Source organism: Malaclemys terrapin, chromosome 1, assembly GCF_027887155.1.
Source record: "Malaclemys terrapin pileata isolate rMalTer1 chromosome 1, rMalTer1.hap1, whole genome shotgun sequence".
Taxonomy (NCBI): Eukaryota; Metazoa; Chordata; order Testudines; family Emydidae; genus Malaclemys; species Malaclemys terrapin.
In genome coordinates, this window is record NC_071505.1 from 193,410,997 (window position 1) to 193,438,979 (window position 27,983).

A 27,983-nucleotide genomic window follows, 5' to 3' on the forward strand; every position below is an offset into this window, starting at 1 on the left:
TGTAATTCATTTAGCAAAACAAGCCACATGGGAATGAAATGGCTTTCTGGAACACTTCTTGTGGTCATTTCTCTCTCCATGTGGAAGGGAGGAATATTTTAAGTAAGACAGCTGCATTACTTCATACAATAGTAAATTATTCTAAGCATTTTTACTCAACAGAAAATACAACGACTCTGATGTTATTCTACTATTTGTTAATCTCTGGCTCAATATCCAGCTTTAACATATTCATTTCAAGATGTGTTTGTACATAGGAGTTATATAGTTAGCATAGACGGGGTTGAGCAAAAATTCAGATTTGGATTTGAATTTTGATCATTCCATCATTTGAGGTCATTTGCTTCACTGGTTTTGCTTTAGCATTAGAGAACTACATGCCGGATGCAAAATTTCAACTGGGTTACAAGTTCAGATTCTGACCCCTTATCTACCACAGACCGGGATCTTACATGAAGAAAGAGTGAAAGTTTGATGAAAGACCGTGGCACAACAAGAGCTACAAGCATAAAAACATAGGGGGAATGGATGGTTCAAAGGACTGATAAATGGATATGAAGATTTTTATCTCTAAGACCTCAGTATAAATTTGGTCCAGGCTATTAGTTGATTGATTTGTCACCACATGATGGCTTCTTTTTTTGTTTTATGGTAGCCTATATAGGATAAGTAGGCAATAGCATTTCAGTTTCTAGTGCATCGTTATCCTTTCTCTAAAACATCACCATAATTAACACTTACTGAATTCCTTATTACTGGTACCTGAATATGATTGAATGAATGTAAACAACTGAACTTCCTGTCAAGCTCTTCCTCCAAGTTGAATCAGTGTGGGGAAGCTTTCCCTACTGCTTGCTGCCCATGCTGCTCCTCTTCGGTGGATAAATATGTGGCTTCACAGGTTTGCCAATGTGGCATTTTTCATAAGCACTAGATTCACTAAAAAAAAAAAAAAAAAAAAAAATCCATAATATAAAATAGAAACATCATTTGTGGATGAGAGTTTATAAAGTGTGTTAATAATGCAATTCTAATAAAGGGCATCTTGGTGAAGGAAGAGACAACTATAGCTTATTATAACCATTAGCTTCAATTGGGAGCAGAATTGGCCTTAAACAGGAATAATTGGGGATATTTTTCAGCTTTAATGATCAGATACTTCAATATATTAATTACTTACCCCACTGTAAATTACAGCATAAATCAGGTACTAGTTATTTATTAGAAATTTGATAATCTGAAAACTATTTTGTTCAAGGGATCTCTCTCTCCCTCTCTCCCAGTTTCTTATACCTCACCCATCACCATCATATCTGAACCACTTTTGACTATAAAGTGAGGTGACTAACAACTGTCAAGAAAAGTTACTTCTTCATTCCTCTCCCTGGGAAAAAAATGCATAGGGTGTTTTTTATTTGTTAGGATTTGTTGTTTTAAAGTGTATTGCTCTATGCTTTTGTTAGGTGGAAGTGAGATTGAAGAAGTGCACTTTCCACTTGAACCAGAAAGTAGCCAGATTTGTGGTCACCCTTATGTCATGAAGGCCTGACGGTACATCTACACTTTGATGAAAGACCTATGGCATGGCTGTGGCTGGCCTGGAGCAGCTGACTCAGGTCGTGGGGCGCGGGCTATGGGGCTATAAAATTGCAGTGTAGATGATCAGACTCAGGCTGGAGCCCAGGCTCTGAGACCCCATGAGTGCAACTGTATGGCCCCACAGCCTGAGCCCCATAAGACCTGGGCTCTGAGACTCAGTGCTGTGGATTTTTTAATCACAGTGTAGACATACCCTGAGTTCTACACTCTTGAACTGCCTGCCAAGAATGTCCTGTCACATATATAAATGAGCTTTACCCCTTACAGTGAGCAATTCCTTTGTACCAAGGAGCAGAATTGTTAGGAGTAGTCAAGGTCCCGGAGTTTTGGATGATCATCCTGGGCCTAGATATCTTAGTACTTTCAAGACAAGGACTGAAATCTCCAACTTGATGTGATGTTCTATAAAGAGCCAGTGCTTTTTCAGATTCTAAGACCTGCTTGTGAGCTATTAATTCACACAACTCTTCTGATTTTATTGAAAAGCACATGATATTTGATGGGGTTATTTTAAGTTTCTCATGGGCTCATTACTGATACCACACATTTGTACTCATTCAAAGTAGTAAAATATTTCCCATTATTTTCAAATGGGACTGAAGCCGCAGACTTCCCTCAGTCAAAATGGCTATTACTCCCCTATAGCTAGCTTTTGAAATGCTGCTTCCCCTTGCAAAGACAGCTACTACCTGCTATTGTTTCCAATGGCATTGAAGCCAGGCTGTCTTCAGAGGAGATGGCTGCTCCCAGTGCTCCTGGGCTGGGAATGGACAGGAAATTGTCAAGAGATATGGAAAGTTAGGGGGCAGGATGCAACCTAGGTGTGGGGCTATGATAGGGAAATCTTGGAGGCTGGAGGGGGCTGATGTGGGTGGAGGGGAGTGGGTGTGGCAGAGACTGTGAGGGATAGGATATTTTAAGGGGAAAGCAGGGCTTGAATTTAGAGTGGGGGGGAGGAGAAGCAGGGAAGTAGTGGTGTGCTCACAAACCAAGAGCCACCTACTTGAGATGCTGAAGTGAGATGCCACTTACAGCAAACTGTGCAAATATTCCAAATACAATTGTGCATGTCCTGCTGAATTCCTCAAGCCTGGCTCCACCAATAATTATTCTTTTAAAATCTCATGATTTTCAACCCCGTCTCATGATTTCTGGAGGTCTGACTCGTGATTTTTGAATGTTTGCTTTTGGCAATACTGTCTTAACCAGAAATGTGCTTTAGGGCCCTTGGTGCAGGCAAAACTCCCTTTGCAGTCAAGTGGAGTTTTGGTGCCTGAGCTAGGATTGCAAGAGGAGGCTCTTAAATTACAAAGGAATCATGGCATCCACCACTGTGGGACGAAATGCAGCACCTATTTAAGGGAACAACCCTGTTTGGTTCCGAGTGCCCCCAGCTACCACTGCAATCAATGGGAGATGAGAGCATTCAGCATTTCACAAGAGGTGCTCAGTACCTCACAGATGGAGTCTTAACAGCATATACCAATGAGAAACAGACAAGGTGAGGCATATCTTATTTAGCTGAAACTGAAGTGGGGGGAGGGTTGTACATCAGTAGAAAAGAGAATGACACAAATTGATATTTAGCTAGGACACCAAAGCTAAACCTCTGAAACTTGAATGCTATGGGAGCTTTACCGAACACAAGCAGTCAGGCCCTCTGCTTTCCATCTCATCCATACGATGGCACCTTCTCCAGCAGCACAATGTCCCATATCGCAATATTGGGGTATTATAAGAACAAAAGAACGGCCAACCTGGGTTAGACCAATAGTCCATCTAGCCCAGTATCCTGTCTTCTGACAGTGGCGAGTGCCAGATGCTTCAGAGGGAATGAACATAATAGGGCAAATATTGAATGATCCAGCTCCTGTTGTCCAGTCCCAGCTTCTGGCAGTCAGGTACCAACTGAAAAGAAAGAGTGCAATCAACTGAATTGCCAGAAATAACTTTCTACAGAATCTAGATGTTGCCAGGAGTCGCTGTGTCTGGAGTCAGACCTTTGTTTAATTTATTAGTTCTGACCAAACTGCAGTACAAGTTAGCATGGCTGCTGAGTGAACAGTGTCTTTCCCAGTCACCTTTTCCAGCAGTCTGAAGTAAAGTAAAATGAATGTCCCCAGAAGAAATATGCAATTTCCCCCCTTCATGAGCATATCATATTTTGTTCTTGTATTTGTCCCTTCTTGGTAACAGATGATCTCTGCTTAAAGGAAAAGGAATGCACTAGCATTGTGACATGAAGAAAACTGTAAATGCTTTTTGAACATGACATTCATATTAAAGATGTATACGTTCAGTTTCTTTCTAATAACTTTACTCCTTTTACCTTCCCAAAATTGTCATAATTCAGAATAAGGGAAAGGAGCTTCTCAGATTTACTCAGGTTTTTTGGATTCCAACTACTTGGAGTTTTTAAAAAGCGTAGTTTTAAATTACTGTTTTTCCAAAATATTGCATAAAGGAACCATTATGACTGTTCAAATAGTCCTTTTGACAGCAGGCAATCTGTTTTAAAGGCTCACACAGCATTTCTCCAAACAAGTCCTTGTATGAAAATGAAACACCCCCAGGGCATGATGAAACACCAGTTAGCACCTTTATAAAATCTATGTCTCAGATTAACTACACTACAACTCTGGTAGATCACAGCGTTACAAGTCTTGTACAAGTATGGAGCAGATTTCTGTTAATTCATCTCAGAGGGGATAATTGCAATGTTCCTCTCATCCTGATAGACCTCCAACCCTAGGCACCTCGATGATATACCCCTTCACAACACTTTTATGGCAAAATTCTGTTCCACATGGCTGCTGTCATTTACACCGTTCTGCCCTTCCTATGTGCTTAGAATTCCACCTTTGTATATATAAGGAGGGTAAAATATCAGCTTTGAAATCCACTGTATGGATCTGAATAAAATACTGTCCTGATTTTGCATTGTCCTTTTAGATTTCAAGATGTCATTGCATGTTTGGAAAGAGACACGGATTTGTAAAATAGACTGAAATGCAGACTCCTCCCACCTGCGGCCATTTTCCACTGACTAGGATCAGTAAGCCATACAGTGAAACACTGTAAAGATTAGGTTTTAGCACCTAACACTCAACAAGAGCCTACCGTTCAGATTAGAACATTACCCAGCTTTGTTCTAAACTACTTGTGTCACCACTATTCCCATAGTAGCTGAGGGAGGGAAGTATTATTAGCCCCATTTCACAGATGGGGACTCGAGGCACAGAGATACTAAAGCTACATCTACATTTGAGCTGGGAGGTGTGATTCCCAGTTCACACAGACGTACTGGCACTAGCTCTGCTTGAGCTAGCATTTAAAAATAGCACTTTGGCCACCGCCTCAGCTACAATCTTGCCCAACCTCTTGGGTACATACTTGCACAGCTAGCCAAAGCTGCTGCAGACACACTACTATTTTTAAGCACCAGCTCAAGCAAAACTAGCATGGGTCCCTCTACATGAGCTGGGAATCATGCCTCTCAGCTCAAATGTAGATGTATCCTAAGTGACGTGCCTAAGATCGTACAGGAAGCCTGTGGTAGAACAGTGCTAACATCCTAATCACTAGACCATCCTTCCCATCAAGGAGCAAACTGCTTTCCCTCACCTGTCCCATACTTTTGCCTCTAAAGACCTTGATAATCTTGAATTCTTAGCTCAAACAGTGTAGTTCCTGTCATTAGTAAATAAAACAATAGCAGATAGAAGATTTAGCTGAGACATTGTTCGTTATCCTGTGGCAAGATTCATATTTGATAATAGTTGAGATTTTTGTGTTTTTGCGGGGATGGATACCATCCCGTACAGTACAGTATATGTACACACACACACACACACACACACACACTCATGCATAGAAAGATTTACTGTAGGATATATTTTTAGGCAATTTTTCAAATGGCGAATTTCCACCAGCGTATGGCACTTGCCATGTCATCATTAACTATACAGAAAATATTAGTTTAGAGCTGGCCCACCCAATCGCAAAAGGAAAACGTTCCACCCAAGTTCAAGAGGGGATCAGGATCTCTCACTGTGTGGGCCAGTGGAGACTAAGCACATTACATACAGACTTGGCCATCACCACCAGAAAAGGCCAAAGGCTTCTCCTGCCCTGTGAGTCTTGCAGGATTGATTCTGGAGCTGAATAGTTTTCAGCTGCACAGGATGCTGTTTGGCTGCAATGAAAGATGAAAAAAAGATGTAGGAGTCAATCACTGGGAAGGAGAGCTTGGATTTAAAGAGGATTAATATGACAGCCAAGGATATGAAGGGTGGTGGAAAACCCAGGAGGCCCCACTGCTCCCGTCTAGTACATGTCTGCCAAGTTATACAGATTTGCAGTGTGACACATGTCTTCCATTTTGGATCACATGGCCACACAAATAACTCATTTGTTCACATGGCTTTCTGCAAGTTGCTTCTCCCTTCTCTGTGAAGGGCCAGCACCACATGCTGTGTTTTACTGCATGGCCTCTTTCTTCCTTTTTTGCTTAAAGTGTTTATTGATTTTAAGAATAAAAACAACATACAGAACATATAGAGGCTACTGAGGTAATTTATCAAGCACATGACCCTCTCCCTTTAACCATTCTCTTTCCTCCTGGTTCACGGTCCATGTATCTGTTCTCAGATGGAAGTGCAGCAGGAGAGGTAGCCAGAGTGGGTCTATGGCTCTGATTCAGGACAGCCCTTAAGCACATGCTTAACAGTAAATATGTGCTTAAGTCAATAGGGAGGGGCTTAAGCATGTGCATGCTGTCCTGAATCAGAGCCTTAGAGAATTGAATGACAAGTCACTTATACTGAAGTACAAGTTCTGTTTTTTTAAATAGGGGAATTGAGGGATGGAGAAGTGAGGGGAATATGGAAGTTTGAGGATATCCATATATCTTCTAAGATAGGAAATAGTTGGAATAGATCAGAGATATCTGTAATGGTAAACAAAGTGCTCCCCCCACCCCGACCCCAGTAACTCTTTGAAGAATCTGTTCTCTACATCCCTGAAGGTGTTCTTCAGATAACACCTCAAACCTAACTGACTCAGTTTAAACAAAAGTGTTTATAGGGCAGGGGAGGGAGGAATATTTATGTTTCCCTCTGCTGCAGACATGTTTGTTTCTTTCAGCCATTGCTATCAGTTTACATAGGTTTATATTGGTTTATGTTCTCAAGATTATCTTTCCAACGCTATTATGGACTAGAAATTTACTATTAAAATGAAAGCTGAGATTCTCCTCTATTTTTCCTAGACCTCCCAGATCCAGGAGGCCCACAGCCACAGGTTTGACAAAGCTTGCAGGCCAGCCTTGCAAATGGACCAAATAGCACAAAGATTTAAAATAAGAAACCTACTAATGTATCAATGTTACTATTTAGCATTCATCACAATAATTTCTCCAATCCTGAGGATAAACTCAGACACTTTCTTCTAATTTGTCCGAAAAGAGTAAAAGGCACCATAAGTGGTGGCAGCAGAGTCCAGAAGATCCTGGTGGAAGCAGGATATCATCCCTAAATTGTACATCTTCACTTACCGGAGGGTCCGGCGGCAGGCAATCGATGTTCTGGAATCGATTTATCATGTCTGGTTAAGACGCGATAAATCGATCCCGGAAGTGCTCGCCGTCGACGCCGGTACTCCAGCTCGGCGAGAGGAGTACGCGGCATCGACGGGGGAGCCTCCCTGCCGCGTCTGGACCCGCGGTAAGTTCGGACTAAGGTACTTCGAATTCAGCTACGTTATTAAAGAGTACAGTGCTGGCTAGCACAGCAAAGCCCCAAACTCTAGACTCAAGTCACAACATTACACTCATTAAAACAATGGAAACTGGTATGATAATGTAAGATCTTGTCAAATACTCTGCTCTGCACAGGTAACAATCATTCTGGCATTTCCTAACTTTTCAGTGCTTGACTTTGCAAGCTTCATAATGTTCTTTTAATGTGTGATATGCCATCTGTATCTTTTACACTGATATAAAACATTGACCCCTCACCTCTGGCAATTAGTATAAAGAAAAAAAATCTAAGCAACTTTGCCTCTTATATGTTTTTGGTGAGATACATTCAGGTCAGCAGACTTGAATTAAATTATTCAGCCTTCTCTCAAACCTCAGGCTAGAATGGATACATTGTAAAGGAATGCTTAAATAGCATTTTCTTAAATGGTAATTAGTCCTGCTTTAGTGTACCTGAAAATTTACACATCCTTTTAGAAACTGTAAACATATATGGCGTTTAGCAGTTCACATAAAAAGCTTTATCAGATATAATTGTTTCCATCTTTGCTATGTCAGCCATGCCAAAGACAGACACTGTTTGCTGCCTTTTTACATTACTCTCCCATCCCCACCCCTCAAAAAGTATACTTTTTTTTTTGCTATAGTTTGGGGAAAACAGACATATCACAATTATTTTTATCCCCTGTTTAGTTATCTCTTGATTTCAGAGGGGTGTGTGTGTGTGTTTAATATTAATTGACATTTCTACAAAACTTACAAAAGATGTCGTGAATTACTAAACAATCGTTTCATTTCTTTTCCCGTGGGTGCGTCTCATTATATGCTGAACACGTTTATCAGATTTCCAATTCCTCAGGTCCTGTCTACCTGCCAAAACCATCAGTTACACTTTTCATTTTCAATTTTTGTTTTTTACTGTTAATTGTCTGCTACTATAGGATACTTTAATAGTAGTACATTAAAGGCAAGCACTGAAGCATGGGTAGACTATCAAGATCCATATAAACAGCAGATATGTTATAAAGTCCTTTTAAAAGTTTACCAGATTCACGGGGCCAGATTCAGGCCAGTCATTTAAATGGCTCCATGGGTGAAAATTAATGCTACACAAACAGGCTGAAGACCCCAATCCAGCTCTCACTAAAGCCAATGGAACAACTGCCATTGGCAGTAATGAGAGCTAGACTGGGCCCTTATTGTACTCCTATATTTTGACTGGCAACTCACCCACCCTAATGCAGGATTATTCCTGAGAGTAACAGGAAATAATATGGTCGGACTGGGTGTATAGTTCTCATTGCAGAATCACAGGGGCACATGTAGATATAAGTTTGTCCATGCCCTGGAATGCATCATAAAGGGCCCAAAGAAAAGCTTTTCCATGGATGCCCAAGGCTCACCATCCCCAAGTGCCCCTCATGGCATAACCTGGCATTGCAGTCTCTTCACCTCACTCTTTTTCTCAGGGATCTTATGATCTGGGGTGGTGACTTGGCTCTCCAGGATGCTCTGACCCCTTCCAGGATAACAGGGTCCCTTAGTCCAAGTCCAAAAACAATACAAAAGCAAAAGAATTGTCAGCTCCCTTCCTTGCAGATAGGCCCCAGGGGCACTGGCCTCTCTTACTGCCTAACTGCCAGCTCCTGGGCACCAATAAACCCAACACTCCAGGCCAGCTCTACCCTCCTACCATGGGCCTTCAGGCAGTTCCTAGCCTGAGCCAGACTTATTGCTCCACATAGGAACAGCCTGTCTACTCTCCTCCCAAGCCTGCCCCACCTGCTGAGCTTTCTTCCTTTTAAGTCCAGCATACACATGCACGTGTAGCAGGTCTAATTGAACAGGGCTTCCCAGGCCTCCTGACCCTCAAAGGAAACCAGAACTCAAGGCAGCAAACATCTACTCTGTCTTTCCTCTTCCAGCTGCAGGTTTCTTGGCAAGCACTTGTGCACACACGACAGCTAGAATTTATCCGATTATATCCAAAAGCAAAACAATTTTCTCATCATTTCTCTACACTTTAGGCATGTTCTGTCCATCTTTTCTTTTATCCCAGTTTAGGGAACATCACTAATGACAGGTTGGGGACGGGGGTGTTTTGTTCTCCCCCTGAGATTTGTTGAATTAAAAAAATCAATGTGTAAAAACAACAACAAAGATAAGGAAATACAGTAAGTAATTTTTTCTTAATTTGAACACTTTGGATCCAATCCAACAATATCTGCAATCCTCCACACCACAGAAGCTGCAGATGCTGCCTCCACCATAGCCTGTCTAAAAGAAAATTCAGCCCACTGTACACAGCTGAAAAGTAGAGAGTCTCTGCAGATGTACTAGTTATGTGGCGAAGAGGTAGGGGATTGATGCTGGAATAACTCATATGAATTACTCTCCAACTCCCATGCTCCTCTGCACCACAATTCTGGGCTGTCCCAGCTCCTGGGGCTGTTGAATATCAGTGAAACAGGAGAACCTTTCCCAAATTTCAGGTGGTAGAGACATGTTCTGAGCATACTCTGTGCATAACAAAAACCTTATTGCCAAGGTCTGACTCCACCCCTCAGAAGAAGTCAGCCAGAGAAGTCCATAGAATCCTTAATCAGTCTTCCATTGCTGCCACAAAAGAGGAGTTACCCTTGGAACATGTTCAACACATTCAACACAGTGGAAGCTAGCAACAATATTGTATGACATCCCTGACTTTTTTAATGCAACTTAACATTTTTATTATTTTATGTCATGTATCATCCAATGTGCATATAATCTTGAAAAATTAGTTTATCTGGAAACTGTGAAGGACTTCTGCCACTTCCAAACATTCAAACATTCTTAAACATTCAAAAATGTTTTTTTCTAGGTTCCGTTAAATGGTCAACATGCTTTTTCTTTATTTCCTCTTCCATTATTGATAAGAAATTCATTGTCAGTCATCTTTTTTCATCTTCCTTCAAATGTATGTGCTATTTTCAAGATACGAATTGTTGTGATGTCACCACTGCAAACTGATATTAACTGATTATATGCATGTTTTTAAAAAAACTTTGTTAAATTAAAATTCTGATTTTTTTTCTCACTTACATTTCTTTCTGAGAATTTCTCTTCTTGATTTATGCCTGATGTGGGGAAAGATCCCCTTTCTTCAAAACCTCTACTGATGCCTTTTAAGTAGTAATTACAAGTCCTGCTACACACAGGACTGTGACTAGCATGATTGTATTTGAATGCTAACAATGCATAGTTGTCAAGATTTCTTAAGTACATAAGTCAGTCTAGCTTTGCTGATTAGGGAATATGCATTCACAATCTGGGGGGTCACAACCAACCTCCTTATCTATATAGTTAAATGTGAAGGAAATTGTTCAGGGGTCCCAAAACTTTTTGGTTGTAACAAGGGGGCCTTGGTACAGGAAAGTCTGAGAACCAGTAGCCTAGAGCAGCAGTTCTCAAACTGTGGGTTGTGACCCCATTTTAATGGGGTCACCAGGGCTGGCGTTAGACTTGCCAAAGCCCAAGCTCCACCGCCTGGGTTTGAAGCCCGAGGGCTTCAGCCCTGGGTGGTGGGGCTCAGGTTACATGGCCCCTGTGTGGGGCTGAAGACCTTGGGCTTGTGCTTTTCCCCCCTCCCTGCCCAGGGAGGCGGGGCTTGGACAGGCTCAGGCTTCGCCTCTCCCCCCGCCCCGGGGTCATGTAGTAATTTTTGTTGTCAGAAGGGGATCACGGTGCAATGAAGTTTGAAAACCCCTGGCCTAGAGCATTCCCATTGCTCTCAATTATCTATGGAGAATTTCATTGCATAGGCTCTTCCAATAACTTCTTTGGAGGTTTTGACAAATTGTTGAAACCAGACAATCCGATTAATGCCAATGGGAACTGCGGGTGCTTGACATTGCTCTGAGCAGACTTTCAGGGTGCAAGTATCTACCTGAGAAGAACATTTGGGGTACGTCTACTCCTGGAGCTGGCGGTGTGATTCCCAGCTTATGTAGACATACTTTCACTAACTCTCATTTAGTTAGCATGCTACAAATAGCTGCCCCAAGTACAAACCCACCTGGATCCTGTGGGTACATACTCAGGGTGGTTAGCCCATGCCACCACTCACTGCTGCCCGTGCCCCAACTATACTACTATTTTTAGTGCACTAGCTCAATAAGAGCTTGTGAGACTGTGTCTACATGAGCTGAGAATCACACCCCTAGCTCCAAGTGTAGACGTAGCCTTGGAGGGCAGAGTTGGAAACAGAAAGGTATTTTGAACAGTCATTTATGGAAATAAGAATAAGACACTGAGAACCAAGACATGGCCCTTTGCATATTCTCCTAGCTTGCAAAGCAGACTAGGTCTATAAGTGACCCAAGCTCTGGACAAGTGGAGTGGGGAGAGAGGATTCTATTCTATTCTGCAGTGAAAATGAGCTTACAATGAACTACATAGCTGGGGAAGGAGGCAAGTTAAATGAGCAAGACAGATTAGAACATGGTAACCTTCCAGACTCTACCTCAATAACAAAGAAGTCTAAGTATTCCTCCAGTGTGCATTAAGATTTTTGCAGAATATATGCAGTATGTTTAAACAAATCGCCTCTTATTTTCTGTATGTTTTTCTCTGCGCCTACCTTTAAATAAATACTTGAAAAAAATCTAATCTGGATTGACTGGGAGTGTTGCATTAGGGAAAATCCTGAATGTTCCCATTCTTGAAGAGTGCAATATTATTAATAGAAGGAAGTAATAAGGAAAAAGGGAACTGACTGCTTAGTAGCTGGCCAGAGAGAGAAAACAGAGTACCAATCACACAGAAATTGTCCTGGCACACACCAGTAGGAAGCTGGGCTCCAGTGGGTGCAAGAATCAGAATGTGGGGCAAGGTCAGTGAACTCTGCAGTCACGAGTATTGGATTGTGGTATCTCTAACAACCAAGCCTAGGAGAAGGATGACTAGAAAACAGAAAGCTTTTGTGCATACTTACAAACATAGTGAGACACCCTGTCAGCCATGCAGGGAAAGAGCTACAAGAAATATTTACGATAGTTAAAGAGGATTTGTGAAATTATTTTATTGGTGAACATTTGTGTGAATGCGGACAATAGTGTGTTAGGCCCAGCTTTTGCTCACATGGGCAGCCAGGCTGCCTACTAGAGAATTCCTTGCAGTTAAGAAGAAGTGGGAAGGATAGAAGTTAAAGAAGTAAAACTTGCCAGAGAGAGCTCTCTCTCCTCCATCATGAAGACACAGGGTACATCTACATTTGAACTGGAAGGTGTGATTCCCAGCTCATGTAGACATACCTGTGCTATCTCTGCTTGATCTAGCATCTAAAAATAGCAGTGTGTACATGGTGGCACAGCTGGTCACTTGGGCTAGTTGCCCCAAATACAATCCAACCTGACCAGCTGGCTACGTAGTCAGGCAGCTAGCCCAAGCCGCCACCTGTGCCGCTGTGGACACATGGCTATTTTTAGGCGTTAGCTCAAGCAGAGTTAGCGTGAGTACATCTATGCAAGCTGGGAATCACACCTTCCAGTTCAAACGGACCCACACTTTCAGACAGGGGAATCTGAAGCAGGAGAGGGAGGCATAGGGGCTGGAACAATTTTTATAGTGGGGGTGCTCAGAGCTGTTGAACAAAACTGCAAACCCTGTATATGATGGAAATCACCTCAAGCCAGCACCCCTAGTTCCAGCACCTATGGAGGGAGGAGCTGGTGACTGGCTGAGGGGTTTCTGGGGCTTCAAGCCATTCCTAACCATGGGTGAAGCAGTAAAGATGGAGGAAGACTTGTAACAGCCAGAAGTTCCCTCTGTGGAGCCTCAATCTCCCCTATAGACACAAGGGAAGAGAATGGCCCACCTCACCCTCCAGCCTGCTTCACGGCAGCGAGGCGGAAGCCCTAGTAGAGCGGAACACAGGAGGTGCGACACCTGGGCTGACTCCCAGGTGGTTCTCTGCACACACACAGTAGGGCCAAACCAGCTGTGCTACACAGGGTGCCCTCCATGCCCTCAGATGGGGTTAGGCTATTTTCTTACTCTGGCATTCTCTTGAAACCTGTGCCTGCCTGGGTAAGCGTGGCACTTTGTTAGAAACATGAAACTGATTAATTCCTCCCTCATTGCAGCAGAGACATAATAGAACAGCTTGGGGGAGGGGTAACAGACAGGCAATCGACATCCCTACTTATCTACTTTTCCATTTAAAATTAATAGTTTTTAGTGGCAATGATTTTTTTTTTTTTGTATTTTGAGAGACATGGCACATATTTAAGATATTATAATTCAATATTTAATGAGAACAGACTTGCCAATGAATGAAGCATGTTAGTGGACATCAGACATTCAAGGGTAACAAACCGGAATACCTTTTGTTCAAACCATGAACAATAGATTATTGTAAGAAAAGTGGGACCGATTCATCAATAGAAAAGGGCCGGTGATCTGAAGTGACCATTATCTCATCTTCTGAAAACAGAGTCACAACATGAGAAGAATCACAAATAAACTACTGATAAATATTGTTTTCATTCCTTCGAGGCACCTGAGTAGAGCTAAGAGCAGAGGGGAAGGGATGACATGGGTGTGCAAAGTAGACTCACTGTGTCTGTTTGGAGAGGAATATCCCCGTGTTATATTTCTGCAGGAAAGCATATGCCCACTTTTTGCCATCTGTGGAGATGCAAATAAAAAGCAACATAGATTGTATCCTTTGTATTCTCTGTGCAGTTTACCATATCCATAGGAAAGTTAGTACAGCACAGAGCACACAATTTTCAAGAGAGAGATTGGCTCCCACATAGGCACCTAAATAAAGTGGCCGGATTGTCAAAAGTGCTCAGCGCCCAGAAGCTCCCACTAAGAACAACACAAGTCGCTGGATACCAAGCATTTTTAAAGGTCTGGCCACCTCAATTAAGCCTTGTTTAGATTAAGAAAAAAAATCATGATAGTTATTATGTCTGAGGGCTTGTTTATATAGAAAGCTAGCGTGTGGCAAGTCAGGCAGTGTTAATTGACAGCACACTACTCTTTGCTGTGCATTAACTGGCCATGTGAACCCTGCCTATATGCACTAAGAGTTCCATAGTGTGCTTTGACATACTCCATTTCAAACAGCAGTACATCAAGACACACTACAGAACTTTTGGGGCACTGTAGCAGGGTCCACACAGTGATTTAGTGAGCTGCAGATTTACACCCTGGCTTGCCACACACTCACTCTCCATGTAGACAAGCCCTTCACTAGTCTCATTTGAAACTCCATTTAGGACCTAGTTTAGATGTAGTTTAATGCCTCCGTACCCATGCTAGCTGGTTGGGGGTCAGTGCTATTGGGAAAGTCTACATAACAGCAGAGGTCATTTGAAAATCCGACCAATAGTGTTTCTCCAGACTCATTCACACTCTATAGTGGATTAGCATCGCTAATCCCAAGTGTTCAAAAGTCACAAGTCAGGCCTCAAAAATCATGAGATTGGCTTAAAAGTCACACAATTTTTACAAATGCTCACCTTGGTAGGCAGGCTGTGTCTTTGACAGAGCTGGGCACACTGGAGATACCCTCTTGGGTGGGAGTGGGGGCAGGGGAAGATCTCAACCAGGAGCAGCTGGAGCAGTGCTCCATGTGCTCTCTCTGCTACCCCTCCCTCTTGCTGTATGCGTGGGAGAAGAGGGGGTGGAGGCCTCTGTACCCTGTCCCATCTATTGCTGCTGCCATGGGCAGGGCCGGCTCCAGGCACCAGCTTCTCAAGCAGGTGCTTGGGGCGGCCGGTCGGGAGAGGGGCGGCAGGTCCAGGTATTCGGCGGCAATTCGGCGGACGGTCCCTCACTCCGGCTTGGAGTGAAGGACCTCCCACCGAATTGCCGCCGCAGATCGCGATCGCAGCTGCGGCTTTTTTTTTTTTTTTTTTTTTTGGTTTTGGCTGCTTGGGGCGGCCAAAACCCTGGAGCCGGCCCTGGCCATGGGGCTTTGGGGGTGCTTGAAGACTGGTTCCTGTCTGGAAGCGCTGGAGGGGGTGGGATGTTGCAACTGTTTGTTGCTTAGGTGAGGTAGCCATTGTGGACTCTCTGTCCCATCCTACCCTCCCTTAATCTAGTTGTTGGATCTCCTATGGTGCCAGAGGTTAGGCCTTCCATATGGCAAAACTGGCAGACTGCTGTGTGGGTTTTTTTCCACCTTGCATCCAGCTGGTCTAAGTTACAATCATTGCTAATTTAGCAGGTTCCAATGGGTGGGCTAGAAGTGTCCAGTGGATGTCCCTGTAAACCAGTCCCTGCCTAGGCCTTGGGCCAGAGTACAGCAATGCATGGTGAGGGGGTTTGCCTTGATGTCTCACTCAGTTTGTGCCCCCCTTCCTTAGCTTCCCTACCTCCCACCTGCAGGGGGTGGGACTCTGCCTTCCAGTCAAAGTATTTTGGCAAACCTAAGGGTATAAAAGGAGCATGACCTTCAAACACATGCTGAGGTTTATGGTAGCATTTGTGCCAGTTTAGGTCCTGCCATGTAGGTGTAGGTTGGAGTAATTACCACAGTTAGGTAATAGATTTAAATGAAGTTGAGGCCTTTGCATTTAACCATACTGTGGTGTCAGACAGACAAGTAAATTGAACAAGTTGGCAATGCTGGGTCATGGTCCCAGAAAACTCCACTATACTATAAGTCAGGTACAGTATACCCACTTCCAAAGCACTTTATATACATAAGACACACCCATAAGAACATAAGAATGGCCATACTGGGTCAGACCAAAGGTCCATCTAGGCTAGTATCCTGTCTTCCAACAGTGGCCAATCCCAACAAGCAAGCAAGCTCCCTTTAGTAATAAAGATTTCCAAGTTCACACATTTAGGGGGACTTTGTTCAAACCAATGGAGTGAGCTAAAGTGAAATAATTAGAAAACATGAGAGCTCCCTGATTATTCTGAGGAAATAGCCAAATATCTAAACAGCTATTTAGACAAGGTCTGAGAATGCTCCTTTGATGCTCATGACACTCTTTGAAGTCTTTTGAGAACATTGTGGGATAGAGACAGAAAGGGAAAACATTGACAACAAAATATATGCCAGCACAAAGCAACTTGTGAACAAGGAGAAGCTACATTTTTTCTTAAGGATACTGACTTCACTCTATGGCTCTGAAAAAAATATGACTGGTAAGGCCAATGGTTTATTTCGGAGTAGAAAAACTGCATAGTATGAAATTTAACTAATCATTTAGCTGACATTGCTAGTAGTCCCTGAAATCAGGCAGCTTAGTGATATTCCCCTGAAGTCTGCCAGAAACCTTTGCCTTTTTGACATGAAGTCCTTGGTTTGTCTTCCCAACACGTGAGCGTGAGCCCCACCCACCTACCCAGCCCCAACTCTGTACCTCACTGTTATCTGACCAAATCACATCTAGAGGCGAGAGGGTAATTCCATATCCATGTTAAGTCAATACTGCATTCTCTACTAAATCTGCCATCACGTATTCCAATTAATGCCAAATCAACTGTTGGTTTCTGTGATGTGGATACCTATCCAGTGGGAGCTGCATTGAGACTGGCAGTGTATCATGGTCCAGCAGATTTGGCTCAATCTGATGCTCTGAGACTTGAGTCCTTTTCCCATGTTTGCCATTTCATCTATGTTATTATCTGCAAGTCACTACACTTCTCTGGGCCTCAGCTTCCCAAATTGTAAACTGAGGATAATGAATTGTAAAAGGTTCTGCAAATCTTGGATAGGTATAGATGAACAGCAATGCATAAAAGTCACCTATTATTATTTCACAATGGCCACTAAAATGCTATCAAATGGTAAGCACTAGACTATTACATAATACATAGTTAAACAACCACAAACAAAGGGTAACTATTGATATCGGATTGGAGAGAATCTCAAGTGGAGTTCCACAGGGATCCATTCTGGGTCTGGTGTTGTTTAACATCTTTATTAATGACCTGAAGGTAGGTACAGAGAGCATATTGATTAAGTTTGCAGATGACATAAAGCTAGAGTGGGTTGCCAGTAATTTGGAGGATAGAGCTAACATTCAGAGGGATCTTGATAAATAGGAGAACTGGGCTGTAGACAACAAAATGAAATTCAAAAAAGACAAATGCAAGTGATACACTTAAAGAAAAACAAAACGTACAAATACAGAATGGGGGATAACTGGCTTGGCAGCAGCACTGCTGAGAAGGATCTGGGAGTTGTGGTGGATCACAATCTCAACATGAGTCAGCAATGCAATGCTGTTGCAAAAAAAAAAAGAAATACAATTTTAGGTTGCATTAACAGAGGCATAGTATGAAACTCATGGGAGGGGATAGTACTGCTCTACTCAGTGTTGGTTAAGTCTCAGCTGGAATACTGTGTCCAATTTTGGTCACCAATGTATAGAAAGGATGCGGAGAAACTGGAAAGGATCCAGAGGTGAGCGACAAAGATGATCAAAAGGATGGAATGCAAGTCATGTGAGCAAAGGCTGAAGGAACTGAGTATGTTTAGTTTGGAAAAAAGGAGATTAAGGGGGGCTATGATAGAGGTCTTCAAATACTTGAAAGGCTGCCATAAAAAACATGAAGAAAAGTTGTTCTCTCTTGCCACAGAGGACAAGACAAAAGAGCAACAGGTTCAAACTACAGCATAACAGATTCAGCTTAAATCTCAGGAAAAACTTTCTAACTGTAAGAACAGTAGGACGATGGAACTGAATGCCTAGGAGGCTGTGGAATCTCCTTCATTAGAGGTTTTCAAAAGGAGGCTGGATAGCCATCTGTCATGGATGGTTTAGACACAACAAATCCTGCATCTTGGCAGGGGGCTAGGTGATCCTTGCAGTCCCTTCTAACCTATGATTCTATTAATACTAATTCAGTGACTGATTTAGAGAGATCAAAGTCTCAATTAGCAATCCAGCATGGATTTGATCTCTTGTAGGTAAGCTACAAGGATTTATGAAGCTGAGTCTGAGTTCCCAGTGAAGTCCTCTAGTCCTTCTCCTGAGGATGGGTTGAAAAGGTGAAGTCTATTACAAATCTAGTCTTATTTGCTGTTGTCACTTTTTATACTCCTCCCCAGTTACTGGCACAGTACCAGCTAAGAGAAAGAGAGAAGACTATTCTGTCTACAGTGACATCTGCTCCTAACTACTGCCCAGTGCCAGACCACTCTGGGGAAAAAAAATCAATTTCTAATTACTCATTCATAGCTGAGGTTTAATGGACTGTACTGGTTTGTTGCACTTTCACTACAATTGTCATCTTGGGCTTTACGATTCTTTGGAGAAGTGGAGTCAAAAAAATTTAATGCCATTTCACTTCTAGGCAGATCTGAATTTTACCAAACTGAATATTTAAGGGTGCCCAACTTTAGTGCATTAGCTTCATTGCACAGTTTTGCCCCCTGTCAGACCTGTTTAATAGAATGGGAGCAATGTAGGGATGGAAGGCACCTCAAAAGGTCATCCAATCCAGCCCCCTGCACGGAGGCAGGACCAAATACACCTAGACCATCCCTGATAGGTGTTTCTCTGACTTTTTCTTTAAAACCTACAATAACAGGGATTTCACACCCTCCCTTGGAAGCCTATTCCAGTGCTTAATTAACCTTATGGTTGGAAAGTTTTTCCTGGTATCTAACCTAAATCTTCCTTGCAGCAGATTAAGCCCATTACTCCTTGTCCTACCCTCAGTGGACATGGAGGACAGTTGATCACCATCCTTTTTATAGTAGGCCTCAACATATTTGAGACTTATCAGGTCCCCCCTCGGTTTTCTTTTCTCGGGACTAAACATACCCCGTTTTTTGTTTTGTAAAACCCTGACCTATGAGGAAAGGTTTATTTATTTATTTATTTATTTAGTTATGCTCTCCTCTGGAATCTCTCATGTCCACGTATTTCTTAAAGTGTGGCACCCAGAACTGGACACAGTATTCCTCACCTGTGCCAAGTAGAGTGGGACAATTACTTCTTGTGTCTTATATATGACACTACTGTTAATAAAGCTCAAAATGATGTTAGCCTTTTTCACAACTCCATCATATTGTTGGCTCATATTCAGATTGTGGTCCTCTATAACCCCTAGATTCTTCTCAGGACTAACAACTGCCTAGCTGTTTTTTTCCATTTTGTAGCAGCACATTTGATTTTTCCTTCATATGCAAAGTATTTTGCACTTGTTTTTATTGAACTTCATCTTGTTGATTTCAGACCAATTTTCCAAGATCATTTTGAATTTTAGTCCTATCCTCTAAGTACTTGCAACCTCTCCCAGCTTGGCATCATCCACAAATGTTGTAAGCACACTCTCTGCTCCATTAATGAAAACAGTGACTATTACCAGATGCAGGACAAATCCCTGCAGAACCTTACTAGATACGTCCTTTCAGTGTAACTGAATCTTTGATAACTACTCTTTGAGTATGATCTTTCAACTCACTTGATAGTAATTTCATCTAGAGTTTAGACCACATTTCCCTAGTTTGTCTATAAGGATTTTAAATTTTCTTTTCTGGATTTACAAAAAAAATTGAACCTTCATCCAGTTATTGGTATGTTACATGATAAATTAAAACAATACTCAAAAAAATCCTTAACTTCCAGCCTCTCTTATCCTCTTAACTGTCTTTCCAATGGTTTTTTGTGGGTAACAAAACAGAGAATATTTTGTAGTGAATAATTGAATGAATGTAGCTTTCTACTAACACAATACCTACCAGTACATCATTTTCCTTGCATTTACTTTTTAAATTTTAATTCTCTGCATTGATCATGGAGGGTTATCAAAGAATATTCAATATTTGCTGCTCAATAAACAGTGTCTCAGTTTAATTAGTAATTCACATGGGTTGTTGCTGTTCCCTGATTACAACAGTAATTCTGGCACAAATATTTACATTTGTGCATGCAAAATTCAGTTTCCACGAATGATGCACATTTTGGGGGGCAGAAACAGCACTATTCATTATGTCTGTTCAGCAGCTAACACACTGTGGGCATCATTAGAAACACTACTAATAATGCTCATGCTTGCAACTTTGGAAGTCACTTTCCATGAATTTGTGCCAGTGAAACTCAATCACTCAACATGTTCAAAGGAAGTCTATGTGAAAAGGGGCACAACTATAGCCAAAATGAATTCATTTAAAAACCTCAAATATCTTAGGGCAATGTGTGCAATATTCATCAAGCCCAAATGTTAAAAAGCCAAGAAAAAAAAAACGCACAAAGCATCAATGTTTTGCAGCTAATTGATTCACCTTAACATGAAAGTGGTTCATATGATCATAACACAAGATTAGCATGGGAGCAGGAACAAAATTTTTCTCTAAAAAGAATGTAAGAATATATCACAATACTATAAGACTACCTAGTAATGCAAGTCTGAAAGTTATCACACAGCAACACCCTGAGACAATTCTCAGAGTGTTTTTGGAGCTTCAATAATAATCATGACTGGCACTTTACAGATTCGTGTTAGGTAGAAGCAATTTATGGGCCAGACAATGATACTCTTACATGCATTGAATAGTACTTTACACCATGTGAATTCCCATTAAAGTTGATCAGGCTACACTACTTAATGTAATGGTGCCACAGCCTGGTACTATCGTTCAGATAATTTAGGAAACTAGAGCATAGTTTTACAACAAAGGTAGAAAAGATTTTAGAGAATTTTCTTGGGGAAAAGGAAAGATATACTCCTCTAACTCTTTGATAGCCTTGTTGGTTCTACTCTGCATAGGATTTGCATCCAAAGTGATCCAATGTTTTATTTTCAAAACAGGAGATCAAATGTATTATTATTTTTAAGAATTAGAAAGGCCATATAACACTGGTCTACAATTTTTGAGAAGTCATCTGCTTCAGAGATAAAATGTGCTATTTATTATGTATTTTGATGTGCTGAATTCAAATATGACAATTAAAACAACTGATTGGCTACTGTTTCTAAGATATTTAAGTTTTTACATTTTACGTCTATGTATATTGTGTAGATAGTAGAGTTTTAATCATAAATTGTAAACCTAGGTCTTTTCATGTGTTTATGGTTGCTTTACATGATAATATTTCACCTGTCCTGTTTATGTAACACTTTAAAAATCAGCAAAAGGGTTATATAAATAAAATTTATTATGAAACAAAAGGCAAAAAACTATTATGTACATAGTTTAGTCCTATTCAGTGTCTACTCGGTGCTTCTTGGCTTGTCTCTTGTATTCATTAAATGGAGCATCTCTTGTCACTGTCCAGCAATAGTCTGCAAGCACTGATGGGCTCCATTTGCCCTGATAGCATTTCTCCATTGTTGCAATGTCCTGGTGAAATCGCTCGCCGTGCTCGTCGCTCACTGCTCCGCAATTCGGTGGAAAAAAATCTAGATGAGAGTGCAAAAAATGTATCTTTAGTGACATGTTGCAACCAAGGCTTTTGTATGCCTTGAGGAGGTTTTCCACGAACAACCTGTAGTTGTCTGCCTTGTTGTTTCCGAGAAAATTTATTGCCACTAACTGGAAGGCTTTCCATGCCGTCTTTTCCTTGCCACGCAGTGCATGGTCAAATACATCATCTCGAAGAAGTTCACGAATCTGAGGACCAACAAAGACACCTTCCTTTATTTTAGCTTCACTTAACCTTGGAAATTTTCCACGGAGGTACTTGAAAGCTGCTTGTGTTTTGTCAATGGCCTTGACAAAGTTCTTCATCAGACCCAGCTTGATGTGTAAGGGTGGTAACAACATCTTCCTTGATTCAACAAGTGGTGGATGCTGAACGCTTTTCCTCCCAGGCTCCAATGATTGTCGGAGTGGCCAATCTTTCTTGATGTAGTGGGAACTCTTGCACGACTATCCCATTTGCAGAGAAAACAGCACTACTTTGTGTATCCAGTCTGCAGACCAAGCAAGAGAGCAACAACCTTCAAATCGCCACAAAGCTGCCACTGATGTTGGTCATAGCTTATGCACCTCAAAAGTTGTTTCATGTTGTCATAGGTTTCCTTCATATGGACTGCATGACCAACTGGAATTGATGACAAAACATTGCCATTGTGCAGTAAAACATCTTTAAGACTCGTCTTCGATGAATCAATGAACAGTCTCCACTCATCTGGATCGTGAACGATGTTGAGGGCTGCCATCACACCATCGATGTTGTTGCAGGCAACAAGATCACCTTCCATGAAGAAGAATGGGACAAGATCCTTTTGACGGTCACGGAACATGGAAACCCTAATATCACCTGCCAGGAGATTCCACTGCTGTAGTCTGGAGCCCAACAGCTCTGCCTTACTCTTGGGTAGTTCCAAATCCCTGACAAGGTCATTCAGTTCACCTTGTGTTATGAGGTGTGGTTCAGAGGAGGAGGATAGGAGAAAATGTGGGTCCTGTGACATTGATGGATCAGGACCAGAAGTTTCATCCTCTTCCTCTTCCTCGTCTGACTCAAGTGAGAATGATTCTGGTGCATCAGGAACCAGCAGTCCTTCTCCGTGGGGTACTGGGCATATAGCTGATGGAATGTTTGGATAATGCACAGTCCACTTTTTCTTCTTTGACACACCTTTCCCAACTGGAGGCACCATGCAGAAGTAACAATTGCTGGTATGATCTGTTGGCTCTCTCCAAAACATTGGCATGGCAAAAGGCATAGATTTCCTTTTCCTGTTCAACCACTGGAGAAGATTTGTTGCACACTTGTTGCAGCATATGTGTGGGGCCCACCTCTTGTCCTGATCTCCAATTTTGCAGCCAAAATAAAGGTGATAGGCTTTCTTAACCATAGTGGTTATACTGTGCTTTTGTGATGCAAAAGTCACTTCATCACAAACATAGCAGAAGTTATCTGCACTGTTCACACAAGTACGAGGCATCTCTGCTCACTTTGGCTAAACAGAAATGTGTCCCTTTGCAAAATCAAACACTGACAAATAAGAGAGCAAGACACTGTATGATTTCTAGAGCTAATATAGGGCAATTTGTTCAGCAGAGTGATGTAAGCCTCATCATGATTGCATCATCCATGACTTCTAGGAATAACATGATGCAATTCCTATCATGTATGACGCAATACCAGCTTCAGATTGCATCATTCATTGTTTTGCCTAAAAAGCAAGTACTGTCCAAACCCAGTCATAGATTTATTCATAGATCCAGTCAAAGATGTATTTTAGTCATTTCTGGTTTAAATTGAGATCCCTTCCCTTTATAACTCACTTATCCTCCGCCATTCCCAAGTCAAGGGTCGTATATACTGACCCAATAGCATATCTTGAAAACTAGAGCCAATCAACAATTTTAAGCATCATTTTCATTCTCAGTGACCCAGAATTAATAAAGTTTGACTACATTTATTTCAGAAGCATTTTGGCTGTAGAGCAGTGTAATTAGAAAGGCCATATTTGCCTTATCAGCTACATACGAGAGTTGTCTTCAGATTACAAGACATTATAGAGGGATACAATATGTCAAAGCCTATTTTGGCATATACAGGGGTCTCTAAATCTCTCTTGAAACTTGTTGACTGAAAGTGACACTAAGTAACAGATTGTATCGCTCCCCCGTGAGCTCCCTTTTTTCTTCATCCACTCCTCCTCTTTGATGATTGATATACTTTTTACTACTTTTATTTTCTACATAGCATTAAGTACCAATTGTGCTTCAGAGGATCTGTGTCAGCTCTTTTTTATGAAGCAGGAGGACTTGATCACAACTATACATTTCTTTGTGACATTATGATTTATGGCACTGTTTTTAAAGCAATAAGCTTTTTATTTTTAATTACCCAGCAGAATCATTTTAGTCCAAATTCTGTCTCATCCTCTCCTCATCTTTATGTGCTTCCCTTCAAACCAGTTCCGGATGGCATAGCCATGGATTAAAGTTTCATAACTAAGTGGAGTTACCTTCCCTCGATTGTCTGGGTTGAATTTCTCTATGGAGAACAGGTTCCTTAGTTGCACCTCCCATCTATTGATCACCTGATGAAATTGCTTTCTTACTGCATATTCCAGTTCCGGTGAGTTACTTCTATTCCTCAGTACCCAAATGGCTCTTCCTCACATGCATCTCTCTTCTTCACATTTGGCTTCAACTCCCTTGCTCCTATTGCTCTCCCCAAATCTGCAGGGTCTCTGATTCTCATTCTCTAGGTCTCACGCATTTGCCGTCTCTTGCTCCCCCATTTTGGGTGTCTTTCATCTGCTGACTCCTCCATCTTCCCATTCTGTGTTATCCAGACTTTCAGCCCCTCCCCTTATTCAGCATTCTCTCCTTATTCTTTTCTGTTCTATGATGTCTTGTCTGGTATATGCCTTTAAAGTCGCACAAACTTGCCATGTGTCATAAGAAAACTATTTGGATTACATGATCACATGACAAATTCATGCTTGTGTTTGTTTGTCCTCCGCTATCTCCCATGATGTGGTTTCCCTGACACTCCATACTCTGTTTCTTTAAGAGCTACACTTCTCCACCCAATACCAGTGTCTAATATTCATGTTGTCTTTTTTGTAGAGAAAATTGAAATAGACTTAAACTGATGAATAATTAAGACATCTTTATATTATTAGAAATGTTGATTTTAGATTAAGGGTCAAGTCTCTTTTCACAGCAGAGAACTTTCACAGCTAAGAATGATCTACCCTTGGGATAGAAGATATGGAGAGAGATTAAATAATTCCTGTTACTTTGCTTATAAGATTCTGCTTCTGCTGATCAAATTCTTTAAAGTGAAATATTGATATTTCTCTAAAAAGTTAAGATCAAGCAAAATGTATCCAATCTAAGTACTATTTTCAGGTAAACCTTCACATTCACTTTATGGCCGACATGGAAGTTCGTTAGAAAATTCAAGCATTTAATCCTAGTGTTGTGATTGTGTCCAGCTGTCCTTATATCTAAAATCTGTCTGGTACAACCAAATATTTTATTATGCTTAAAGAGCTAGATTAATGTCTGGCATAATTCCATCAAAGTCAATGATGTTGCTTTGGCCTAAACCAAGAGTCATTTCCCATGGGGTAAGCACAACTGATCACAGGCAAAAAGCTAAGAATACTACAAGTGGAAACAAAAGCGAAAGTCAAAATCCAAAAGTGGAAGCTTCTCATCTGATCATGTTCCTAGCACTGCTAATGATTAGAAATGGGACTGAATCAAAACCTTGTCTCCAAAACTTTCTAAACTTCTGGGGATTTAGAGACCAAACCAGCAGCTGGACCCAAATTTGGGATCCATAATGCATTAGATCTGGGGTTTTGGTACAGATGTCCCCTGCCCCATCTAGATTTTGAAATCTAGATCAAAGTTTCATGATGCAAGCCCATCATGATTCATAGAGAATCTGAATACTGGTAGATTTACAACAGATGAAGGTGTAATTACTGTACATGGTTAAATAAACATATTCAGTATGGCAGACTAAAGTGCTTTCTAAAGTGGAGTACGGATTTCCATCACTGAATCAGATACTACCACCGAGTGCAGAGAATGAGACTGACTACTGGATATGCAACCATTTACAAAAGATCAGAGTGAAATTAGAGCTAATCACTCATACAGATGAGATGGATGGTCTTATTACAAACTACATAGAAGAGTTCTCCAAGTTTGCTTTTATTTAGTTTTAACTGTGACTGAAAAAACCTTTGCATCTCACTAAGTTGGTTTAGAGGGAAGAAGACATTAGGGTGACATTTTTCATTAGCTTAATGCTTAGTTCCAAGGAAGATAAGTTCAGTGGCTAACACAATAGCCTCAGACTCAAGAGATCTGCTCTACTACTTGTTGTATGATCTTGGGCAAGGGACTTAGGTGTCTAAATACCTTTGCTGTTCTGGGCCTAACTCCTATTGATTTCAGTGGAAGTTAAGACCCTAAATATCTTTGAGGATCTGGGCTTTAGTCTTTTTATGCCTCAATTCCCCATAAAAGGGGGATAAAACAACTTCTCTGCCTCATAGGGTGTTGTGAGGTGCTCACATACCATGTAATGGGAGCTATAGAATTGGCTTGGGAATCAAACTTTTGAAATCATTATACTGCTGCAGAATGAAGACGCAAACAATCAATTTGGAAACAAAGAAAGAAGAATTATTTTAAGGGTGGGACTTTCAAAAGGTGCGAAGGAGTGGACTAATTCTGCTCCCACTAAAGTCAATTGTAAAATTCCCACTGTCAGTGGCACCAGATTTAGGCCCGTTCTGAGCATCTTTGAAAATCCCACTTTAAAAATAAAGGGACGAATACAAGCAAAAAGAAGAAAAAATTGATTTTAAGGACTTGAGTGATACTAAACCTGTAATCAACCCAGAGTCAAATTTGGCATTAGAGATTAAAAACTGATCACAATATTTCAGATGTGTTAGATACAGATGAAAGGAGGCAGAAGTTATCAGTTCCTTTCACTACTTCTTTAGCTTCTTTTAGACATATTGGGCTCCACCTCTCCTGTTATTTAATACTGTTTTTACACCTGATCAAGTCCACAGACTTCAGTGGAGATACTCCTGATTTATATCAATGGAGTGGTACCTGCCCAATTCTCTCGCTTTTTAGGGGTATAGTTTTTTATTTCCTTTCTAGCAACCTCACCTGGAATTTGTAGCTCTTTCTAGGATAGTACTGGGTCTTGCGTTTTTCTTTTAACTTGAACTACACCAAGAAACCATCTTCCCTGGTCCCATGCACAATACAGCTTCACTCTCTTTCAAATCTCATTGCTCCCAGCAAGCTTTCAAACACTGGACTCCACTCCTGCCATTGGACACACACTGTCACAGCCTCCCACGCTGTCCCCCTGGACCTCACTTAAGGACTGAGGGAACAGTGGCAGAATTAATGCTGCCCCAGTGGCATTAACTGACAGATTTTCTGTGTAGTTTGAGTCTGATATGTATTCCCTCTTCAGCACTGACCCTCACCCCTCACTCCCCCATGGATTTCTGTGAAGTCTGGGCTAAGGGGTCGGGGCAGCATTGGGGAGGCAGCCAAGTTTTCTTCCATATTCTTCTGACTGGGCCCAGTCAGGCCCTGGGAAAATATTACTGTAATGAATAACTGACTGACATTTAGCAACATAAAGCCTTTTGAAAAACTAGCAAAAGGTCACTATGCATTTTCTTCTCAAGGAAATCGTGTGGGCCATGTTTATACAAATTAATGTTTGCACAGAAGAGGGAAATGCTGGAGAAGGGATCTTCACTGTGCTTGTAGCATACAGAAGCAAAACATTTTCTCTTACACAAAGGCAAACATGTCAAATTACTGACATCACAAGGGAGATTCCCTCCCTTAAGCTGCTACTTCTCCTAACCCACATTACTTTAAGGGAGATAAAGCTTGCTGAAATAATATTGAATGAAAAACAAAACTGACTGTACCTCTAACAGTTGGAACGGAGTTTTAGCCCATTCTTCATCTCTTTCGTGTGCTGTGTTGAAACCCAAGTACAAAAGGAGGCCAGCAACATTGAATATTCTATCATGAGGTAATTCAGCCACTAGCTCTAATCTTAAGAATACAATGATAGCAATGTGCTTTCTGTTTCCATTGGATGTGAAATATCACAGGCCAATAGACTCTAAAATGCATTTAAAACTGAAATGCCTGGCACCAGCGAGTTGTTTACTAAAATCTCCCTCT

The 27,983-nt window shown here is 41.4% G+C and overlaps 1 long non-coding RNA gene across 1 annotated transcript; it reads right to left on the bottom strand.

Annotated features, from left to right (window-relative positions):
• On the bottom strand, window positions 1-27,765 carry LOC128848905 (uncharacterized). Its single transcript, XR_008447131.1, has 3 exons — window positions 27,722-27,765; window positions 3,238-3,507; window positions 1-939 (listed from the first exon to the last, which is right to left on the bottom strand). It is a non-coding gene; the product is annotated as an uncharacterized LOC128848905 (long non-coding RNA).
• Window positions 27,766-27,983: the final 218 nt, after the last annotated feature.